The following is a 10303-nucleotide window of genomic DNA, read 5'->3' as shown; positions in this document are numbered from 1 at the left end:
GTATTCAAATTACATGTCAGTACTTTAGATGCCTGTATGAATCGTAAAGCGCGCAGTTATCAAATTCCGTTTTATTTAGTTTGGTTCACGACGGCTTTGATGTAAGTCATTCGATACACCAAGCTACTTTTAAAAAAAATCTATGATATATATATATATATATATATATATATATATATATATATATATATATATATATATATATATATACATATATATATAGATAAAATTATCTATATATATATGTATATATATATATATATATATATATATATATATATATATATATATATATATATATAGATAAAATTATCATCAACACCAACATCATTGAAAATCCTAGTGCTTAAATAAAGACGTTTTTGAAATAATCACAATACATGACAAATTCATCATAAAGAAGAAAAATAAATTGAACACCGATGCAGTAAAAAGTATATACCTGTGTATTAAATTAAAGTACATAGATAAAGTAAAAATTGAAATTAATATAAATAGTCCGGTCAATTTAGACTTTCAAAGATACATGAATTCACAACAAGCTGAAAGTGAGTAAAATTGTTCAAAATATAATTATAAATGACATGTCAGAACTCCTCATCGTTCTGATACCTGGAAAAAAATTTACCCGTGGTCAAAGGTCAAAAATATGGGTTTTTCGTGATTTTCAGCAAAACGGTAAGTTTTATCATAAAATTACTTCAAACAAAAATTGTAGATGATAAAATTATCTATAAAAAATATATCAATACTTTTTTTTCTAAGAGCCACCGTTTCTGAGGTATAACGATTCAAAAAATTGTAAAAGTTGTAATCGTCATAATATGCATAAGTACGCCACGTATATTCCAACGCATGAGTATTACTGCAGCATTTCAAGATGAAATAGAGAATTTGTCGCGTAGGGCTACGCCACCTGCGCCCCCTGAACATTTGTCGCGTAGGGCTACGCCACCTGCGCCCCCTGAGCATTTGTCGCGTAGGGCTGCGACACCTGCGCCCCCTAAACCTTTGCCACGTAGGGCGCCATCTGCGCCCCCTCAGCATTTGTCGCGTAGGGCTGCGCCACCTGCGCCCCCCTGAACCTTTGCCACGTAGGGTGCCATCTGCGCCCCTGAGCATTTGCCACGTAGGGCTGCGCTACCTAAACCCCCTGAGTATTTGTCGCGTAGGGCTACGCCACCTGCGCCCCCTGAGCATTTGTCGCGTAGGGCTACGCCACCTGCGCCCCCTGAGCATTTGTCGCGTAGGGCTACGCCAACTGCGCCCCCGTGAACCTTGACCACGTAGGGCTGCGCCACCTGCGCCCCCTGAGCCTTTGCCTTCTAGGGCTTTGCCCTCGGCACCCCCTGAGCCTTTGCCCTCGGCGCCTCCCTGAGCCTTTGCCGTCAAGGGCTTCGCTCTCGGTGCCCCCTGAGCCATTGCCTTCTAGGGCTTTGCCCTCGGCGCCCCCTGAGCTTTTGCCCTCGGCGCCTCCTTGAGCCTTTGCCGTCAAGGGCTTCGCCCTCGGTGCCCCCTGAGCCATTGCCTTCTAGGGCTTCGCCCTCGGCGCCCCCCTGAGTCTTTGCCGTACATGGATTCGCCATCGGCGCCCCTTGAGCCTTTGCCTTCTAGGGCTTCACCTTCGGCGCCCCCCTGAATCTTTGCCTTCTAGGGCTTCGCCCTCGGCGCCCTCTGAGCCTTTTGCCTTCTAGGGCTTCGCCCTCGTTGCCCCCTAAGTATTTGCCTTTTAGGGCTTCAGCCTCGGCACCCCCCTAAGCCTTTGCCCTTTAAAAACTAAATGGAATCGGTGCCAATGAATCGAAAAAAAAATCGAACGTGTTGTTCCCACCCAACCAACCAGGATACATACAAAGTCTCTTTCCAAATTATAAATAATATTAGATATAGATATATATCTATATATATATATATATATATATATATATATATATATATATATATATATATATATATATATATATATATATATATATATATATATATATATATATATATATATATATATATATATATATATATATATATATATATATATATATATATATATATATATATATATATATATATATATATATATATATATATATATATATATATATATATATATATATATATATATATATATATATATATATATATATATATATATATATATATATATATATATATATATATATATATATATATATATATATATATATATATACATATGTATATAAAAATCAATGTTTATCTGTCTGTCTGTCTGTCTGTCTGTCGAATAGGCTCCTAAACCAAAGAACCGATTACTGTGAAAAAAAGGGGAGCTTACTGTGAAAATACCTCTTAATAATAATATTCGTAATTGCAATTCGTAATTCGTATTATCGAAGAAAAAGTATTATATAAAGCGTCATTGTTGTCAAGGAAATTTTTTTGTTGACAACCACGATAGCCAGTTGGTTTTTGACGACACGGTTTTGAAAAGACTTTGTGTGATCTCCAACCATCACTTGAAACGCGATATACAAGTCCACTAACTACAACCATTATATGAAACGCGACGTCTGCCAACTAAAGAAAGCAAATTCGTATTCGCGTAAGTCGCGGAAAAAACAGATCAACGATCAACGAAAACCAACGAACATTTAAAATTTCTAAAACAAAGGAATATTTACAATACCAATTCAAACATTTAATGAATTATGCCACCCGAACGAAAAACGATTGGTCAATCTACACTTCAATCACGAAAGAAACAGGCGAGCAACGGGATGCAAGACTGGAAACTCTTTTACTGCAAAGGAGTTTATGAAAATAACCGGAGTATGTGGCCTGCTCACGCATCGGAAAACCATCTACTTTATTCGTGTAAAAACAGGAACGAGAACGGGAATGGGAACTGGAACGGGAATTGCATGCGTTATTGTGGCATTGCAAAGCATGCCGAGTTCAGCTAGTTAGATATAAAATCAAATTAAATCAGTTTGTTGTTAAGCTTAAAACATAGTCGAATATAATACTTGCCTAATGTGTTCGAAGTACTCGCTGTTAACACCATGCTCCGTCTCTACGTTTCTCCCCTTGGAATCGGACATCGTGGAAAGAGACGCGGCATAGTGTGGGCTTTGTGCATATCACTTCGTTCACCTGAGCGCCCGACAAAATCAAAAGAATAAATTAAAAATACAATTTTCTTTTTCAAAAAAATTAATTAAATTTTAAATTATTAACAAATTATTAATTCCGTTGATCCGAATTGCGATATTTTACCGAGTGCACAATTATGTACACATAGGCCACTAGTTAGAAATAATAGTCTGACAGATATGTACATATATCAAAATATTTATTACTAGTCTTTCTACCAGGCTTCGCTCAGTATTTTTAATATAAACAGCTTAAACATGGCGAATCTAAAATAGTAAATATTCATTTGTTTTTTTATTAAATTTATTTAAATCGAAAAAAATATACATCTAATCGAAACCATATCGAATCGTCGTCATAGAAACTTTGATTTATTTTCGATGTTACCAACCAACATTACATATGTACATGGTTACAAAGTCTCTTTCGAAATTATATATTAGATAGATATTAATAAATAATGAAAATATAATATGTAGTACCAGTTTTAATTGTCATATTAATACATGTACATACATACATATGTACCTTGTTAAAAATATTGTAAAATAATCAGTATCAATGAACTATTTTTACTTATATTGTGTCCATGTCATGTTTTTTCAAACTTTCGACAAGTATGATTTTTTGCTTATTCTATATATGTACATACGTACAAATGTGTACATTTATAAAGGATAGATTGATTTATCTGATAATATTTTTATGAGCACATAAAAAAAGAAAGCTATCTGTTATTGGTCTAACTGGTTTATGACCAATTTTCCACCATAAAATCGTTTGAATCATAATAAACCGACGTTTTTCTAGCAGTAATATAATATTATATAAAAATAAAAACAAAAGTAACCATAGGAAATCGAATACCTAAAGAGCCAAATCTATTTTTTCATTCATCTATCGCTATGTACATTTACATATGTTCATATGTCTATACATATGTACATATGTATATATGTATACCTATATGACGATAAATATTTTTAAGCTTTTGAACGACCCTTAAATGTATCTTAAAATTAACTAATATTTTTTTTCGTTTTAATTCAAAGACAAATTTACCTGAATTGTCAAATTGATCTGCAATTGTTAATTTAATTGATTGCCAATGGTGAAAGTGGAATGATTGAAAATACATATCCTTATCTGAAACACAATTCAATGAATAAAATTAGTATAACATTTCCCACACATACATACATACATATGTATATCATATATGAATAAAATTCATATCAATAAGATTAATATTCACATTTTATTTTGTCAAATACCAATATATTATGTTTACATATTATATATTATATACTATAAATTTAATTTCGAGTAAATTATATGATGAAATCGATTATATTTCTTACTTTTAAACTAATTCATCCTGGTTTGATATTATGTAACAAATTGTATTAGACATGAAAGTCTTCTGAAAACAAAATATATTTTATATTTACATTTGTTTTATTTGAAATATATTTCATTCAAATTTGTTTACAATATAGTGACCGATAAACACTTACGAGCCTCTTTTATGTGAAAACTTAACGTCTATGGGATTATAAAAGGGTGCAGCAGAATCTTCCTTCCTGCTTTAGCCGTTGACATTTGACCCTTGTCTTCATACCTAGCCCTTCTTAAACCTTTCACGTTTAACCCGAGGCCAACGAAACGTACTACACGCCATTCCTCGACGTAGAAAATTCCTTTTAAACGACACTGCATCAGTGAATTCTTACGGCATGCGAGCCTCCTGAAAATTAATTTAAAAATCCTCAACAGTCATAAATTTCTGAAGAAAAAGCCGCGATACTAATTAAAAATTTGGCTTCAGTATATCATTTTATATCACCATACAAATATTTCAAAATATAATTTCACGATATTTAGACAGGAAATTTAAATAATGCATCGGTTTTGCCATTGGTTTTTTTTTATTTTTAAATGCTTTTTATTATTACGAAATTATGTTCACAATACATCTTATATATATATTTTAATAGCTACTGATCTACTGACCATTTTCTATTTTACAATTACATTTAATTTGGTTAGTAATCATACTATTATATTATTCTAATGTTAATCTACAGCATAATAGGAAAAAGAGCTCAAAAACCTATTTACAATCCTTATAAATGCTCATAATACATCTAATACATAATATTAATTAAAGACTCACTAAAGTCGATGACCTTAAGCAGATTGTGCTTAGGTAATCTGTGTTTATACCTGAAGGGTATAGACATTTTGTTGTAATCACCGAGACTCTTCACAAGTGTGTTAGTATGGTTATTAGTGATTCTGTCATAGAATCTACTGGTTAGTTTGTTAGTAATATCAGTAATTTTGCCATTGGTGAATCTAGCAAATTTGATGAAATTGAAGATTTTTTACAATATTTTATCCAATCCAAGATATTATTAGTATGTGGGTATCAACACAAGACAAATAAGGGGTGTAAGAGCGACATTCACCGTTTCAATAAACGACATGGCTTTCACTTCAAGGTCAACAAAATTCACCCGGAAAATATCGCAAGATGTAAACCGGGAAGGCGAGTTCTAATTAAGCTTCGCATTATTCATTCGTTAATCATTTTTGGGATCATGAACACGGAGATGGTTTGGGTAGGGGTGGTCTGTAATCTGATTACTCATTGCATAAAAAATTAATTAACTCGCCGACGACTTATCGGAGAGCGCCAACCTATGAAATGAATTTCGACCGGTTTGATGACGTTTATCACAAGCCCATGACCTGTCGAGGAAAATCGTTTCCGGGAAAATAATCCATTATATGGGGGAAATCTAGACGATCGGATACTTGTATCGAAAAATCGACACAAATCCCTAACTGATACATACATACATATATACATATATACCAGGAAGACCTAACAGGTAAACCCCAATGCGCCTTCCTGGCCAATTACAAACAATGCAGCATTTTATTGCATACGCTAGTGTTGTACCAGATGATATTAGGTTATTAAATGAAAGAAAATTGAAAAAAGTGTCGTCGGCCACGTGTTCGATTTATTTCAAATGCCTTTTAAATATATTTAATTTAATATTTATATTTAATTGTTTAATACAAAAAAAAGGTAAAAACTATCTACCTATCTACATGTAAATAATAAAAAACACCAATAGAAAAATGAATTAATTAAATAAATTTTCAATAGATAGGTAAATTTTTTGCCAAGCGGAAAAATTGGGATTGATTAGTATATATAGAAGTTATTTTCATTTTTTTATCACATCTTCATATACGTTTTTACAGTGACGTAAATATGTACATATGTCGAATCGGAACGACTATACGGCGAGTGTCATCTCAGACAGACAGACAGACAGAATAGCGATATTATATATATAAATATATAAAAGTCGCTGAATTACAGGACACTGAAAAACTTGAAATTAGCGAGACATCTATGAATTTTAAACTTTTACATAAATCATACTCAAATAGTGGTGACATAGTGGGTAGGATGATTTTTAGCCAATTTCATGGAGGAAACGTTTCAACATTGAAATCAGAAAAATTGGCAAACTCTAATAGGAAACGATCGACTTGGAGTTACAAATATACAAGTCTGACCAGCAGCATTACAGATAATATACTCGGAATAAATTCTTTTCAATCGAAGTCAACTCACGGGATCGAACTCGGTGACCTCTCGGTGATAGGTTAGCTGATGACTATTTGAGGAAAGGCTTCAGTTCCTTTAGGCTTATAATGAGTGCCCACACTACATACATATACTTAAAGTGGAAACACTCAAGTATTTTTATTTAGTTTTTTTTTAATTTAATTATTAATTTGTATATCTAAAATAAAAGGTAATTTACTATTGTCGTGACTTATGCTTTAATTGATATTTCATTATATTTATATACTACATATGTAGGTCTGTTACCGAAAGTTGGTGCGAACAAATGCGCTGAAAAACTTCAAATTAGCGAGACATCTATGAATTTTAAACTTGTACATAAATTTTGTTGTACATAAATCATACTCAAATAGTGGTGACATAGTGGGTAGGATGATTTTTAGACAATCTCATGGAGGAACCGTTTCAACAATGAAATGAGTAAAATTGGCAAACTCCGATAGGAAACGATCGACTTGGAGTTACAAATATCCAAGTCTGACCAGCAGCATTACAGATAATATACAGATAATATATATATGAATTCCTTTCAATCGAGTTCAAACCACGGGATCCAAACCGGCGACCTCTCGATGCTAAGCAAAAGCCCAACCACCAAGCCATGATACTGTTGGTAACTTTTCATCAACCGAGGATATATTTAACTCATTAAAAAAAAACAACTTATTTTAAGTATGCATATGTATATATTAATTTAATTATGTATCTACATACATACATATATATAAATATAGATCGCTTTATATAATTTTTAATATTTACAATTATGTGTAAGTGTCATCTTTTGAAAACTGTAAAATCTTCAAAGAGTATTCATCAAAACTGGAAACTACTAATATGAATTATTATTTTAATATTGCCAAGTCATCATATTTCCAAACCAATATTTAATTTTCTACATTTAATTTTCATGATATATTGAATTTTCATTATATGTTGAATTTTCATAAAATACCGTGGAGAATTAATTAAAATTTCGTTCAAAACAGATTTTGAATCATTTTGTATTTCCATCTATTGAACTAAATTTCAGAAACATTGTTCTTATTTAGTATTTGGCTACCAAATACTTTTATTTTATTTCACAATATTTAAAAACTCATATTTGTTAAAACCTTTTTGAATTTTGATTGCTTTAGCCCCACTTTTTTACGTGCAATGAAAGCTATGATATATTTTCAAATATATGTATTTATCTGCATATAATAACTTTTAACAAAAAATATAATAGCAATGCATTATTAAGTATCAAATTACATATGTATGTTAAAGTGACCATTTTACATGATTTTAGACAAATGCTGACAAAACCAGGACATTTTTTTCAAAAGAATAAACATTCTAAATTATTAAAAACGTTAATGAACGTTAGAAAATCATGGATACACATTTATAAAAATAAAAAAATCGATTTAAATATTTATTAACAGGCTCATCCCAAGGATTATGTCAGAACAGATACCCAAAAAACCAGTACTGTACCTGTGAAATGTACGAATGGCCACCTTTATGTATGTAACATTTCAAAATAAAATCTCTATTTATTCAGTATGCAAATAAATGGGCTGATTATTCGCTATTTTGAAAGAAATAATGATAATAAAAAGCAGTTTACTTATCTTTCATTATTATTCACATTTTAACTATTAACTGATTCCTATAAAGGTTGCCGACCATTTAACTTGTTGGTATTATATTGAATATTAGTGTTTTTACCCGGCTTCGCTCGGTATTTGTAATATAAACCGCTTAAACATGGTCAATCTAATAGTTTTTATTACATTTATTTGAATAGTTTTATTTTATTCAAATTTATTTTAATATTCGTTCGTTTTTTTATTACATTGAACGTCAAGGAATCTACGACTCAAACAAACATACATACATACAAAGTCTCTTTCCGAATTATATATTAGATTGACTCAATACAGTTTTTCATTAATGGAAATTAATAAAGCCACATGAATATTTGAATGATTATAATCAAATAAATGGTAAAAACGATAGAAAAAAATGTATAATGACACAATTGATTTTATTACTTTTGACAAGCATTCTGCTAGTTTCAATCGATCAATCGTTTGTTGTGAAACGAAACTACATATCATGTAGAACGATTTTGCGTACTTCATTACTGTAAAAAGTGAATTGAATTGCCATGTTTCATATAAAAAGATACATGGAATATTCGATACATGTAGTGTTTTGGATATTAGGAATACCAACGATAGTAATTGAAAATGAAAAATTCTCAGTCAGAGGACCGAGGAGGATCATCCAATTTATTATAATATTGCTAATATCAGGAATAAGAATATCAGAGATGATAAAATTACCTAGAAATCCAAATGCAAAAATACTTTTATCTGAAATGTACTTGGCTATGAAGTGTATGGAGACCGTATCTTCAGTGGCTTGTTGGTTAGCATATTCCAAAACAAATAGTGGTGAATTGATAAAATTCTACAAAAATCTAACTGAAATAGATCAACTATTAAAGAAAATACATAAAAACCCCATAAGAAATAATATCACAACTTATTACGTATTTTTCATTGCGTACATAATGTACAACTTAATGGATTTGTACATTTGGAAAAAAGGTATATTACAAGCTATACTCATGTATAAAATGATGACCATAGATATAGTACTTTTGCAATACATCACCGAAATGAATGCGTGCACTCAACGTATGAAAGTGTTGAACAAAAGATTACAACAATCGATGCCAAAAAGATTTTCGGACGCAACTTTTAAAATTGACCAGAAACGAGTTGGTAATCCTCAATTGATTGAAGCATATAAAAAAATTAAAAATAGCGTTCATATAATCACAAGGCGATTCAGTTTCGCGGTATTTCTTTTATTTTTTAATTACGTCATATTTAATTTACGTAAGTGTATGATAATATACAACATTTTATTTTTCAGTTCATTCCCTCGGTTATTCTGTCATTAGTGACATTCACTATAATATCAAATATTTATGTAGCTCCAATTATATCTGCGGGCACTGATGCATTTTTGAAATTTCTCTCAATATTTTGCTGGGCCATAAGAGTCGCATTGTACGTAACAAGTGGAGCCTTCATTTGCGAACTCCATTCAAGAGAGAATGCTATAATGATGGAAAACATAGGAAAATTACTCATATACGTGGAAAATGGTAAAATCAATTTAAAAGTATATTATATGTGTAATTGCAACACTTTTTTACTTATTGCAACTGATGAATTTTTTGCGATTTTAGATGACAATTTCCTTTGCAACATCCACGCAATAAGAAAATTAATAAAGAAAAAAAGGTTTACTATTCCAATTGCAGGCTTATTTGATTTGGATTTTGCTTTTATTTATACAATAGTTGGAATCGCAACGACATATACTGTAATTGTAACTCAATTCAGTGTATAAAATACATTATTTAATTTGTGTGTTAATTCATTGAAATAATTTTGAAAATAAACTGAATAATCATATATTCAATATCGCTAT

Source organism: Arctopsyche grandis, chromosome 7 (assembly GCF_051622035.1).
Source record: "Arctopsyche grandis isolate Sample6627 chromosome 7, ASM5162203v2, whole genome shotgun sequence".
NCBI lineage: Eukaryota > Metazoa > Arthropoda > Insecta > Trichoptera > Hydropsychidae > Arctopsyche > Arctopsyche grandis.
This window is presented reverse-complemented; position numbering follows the sequence as displayed.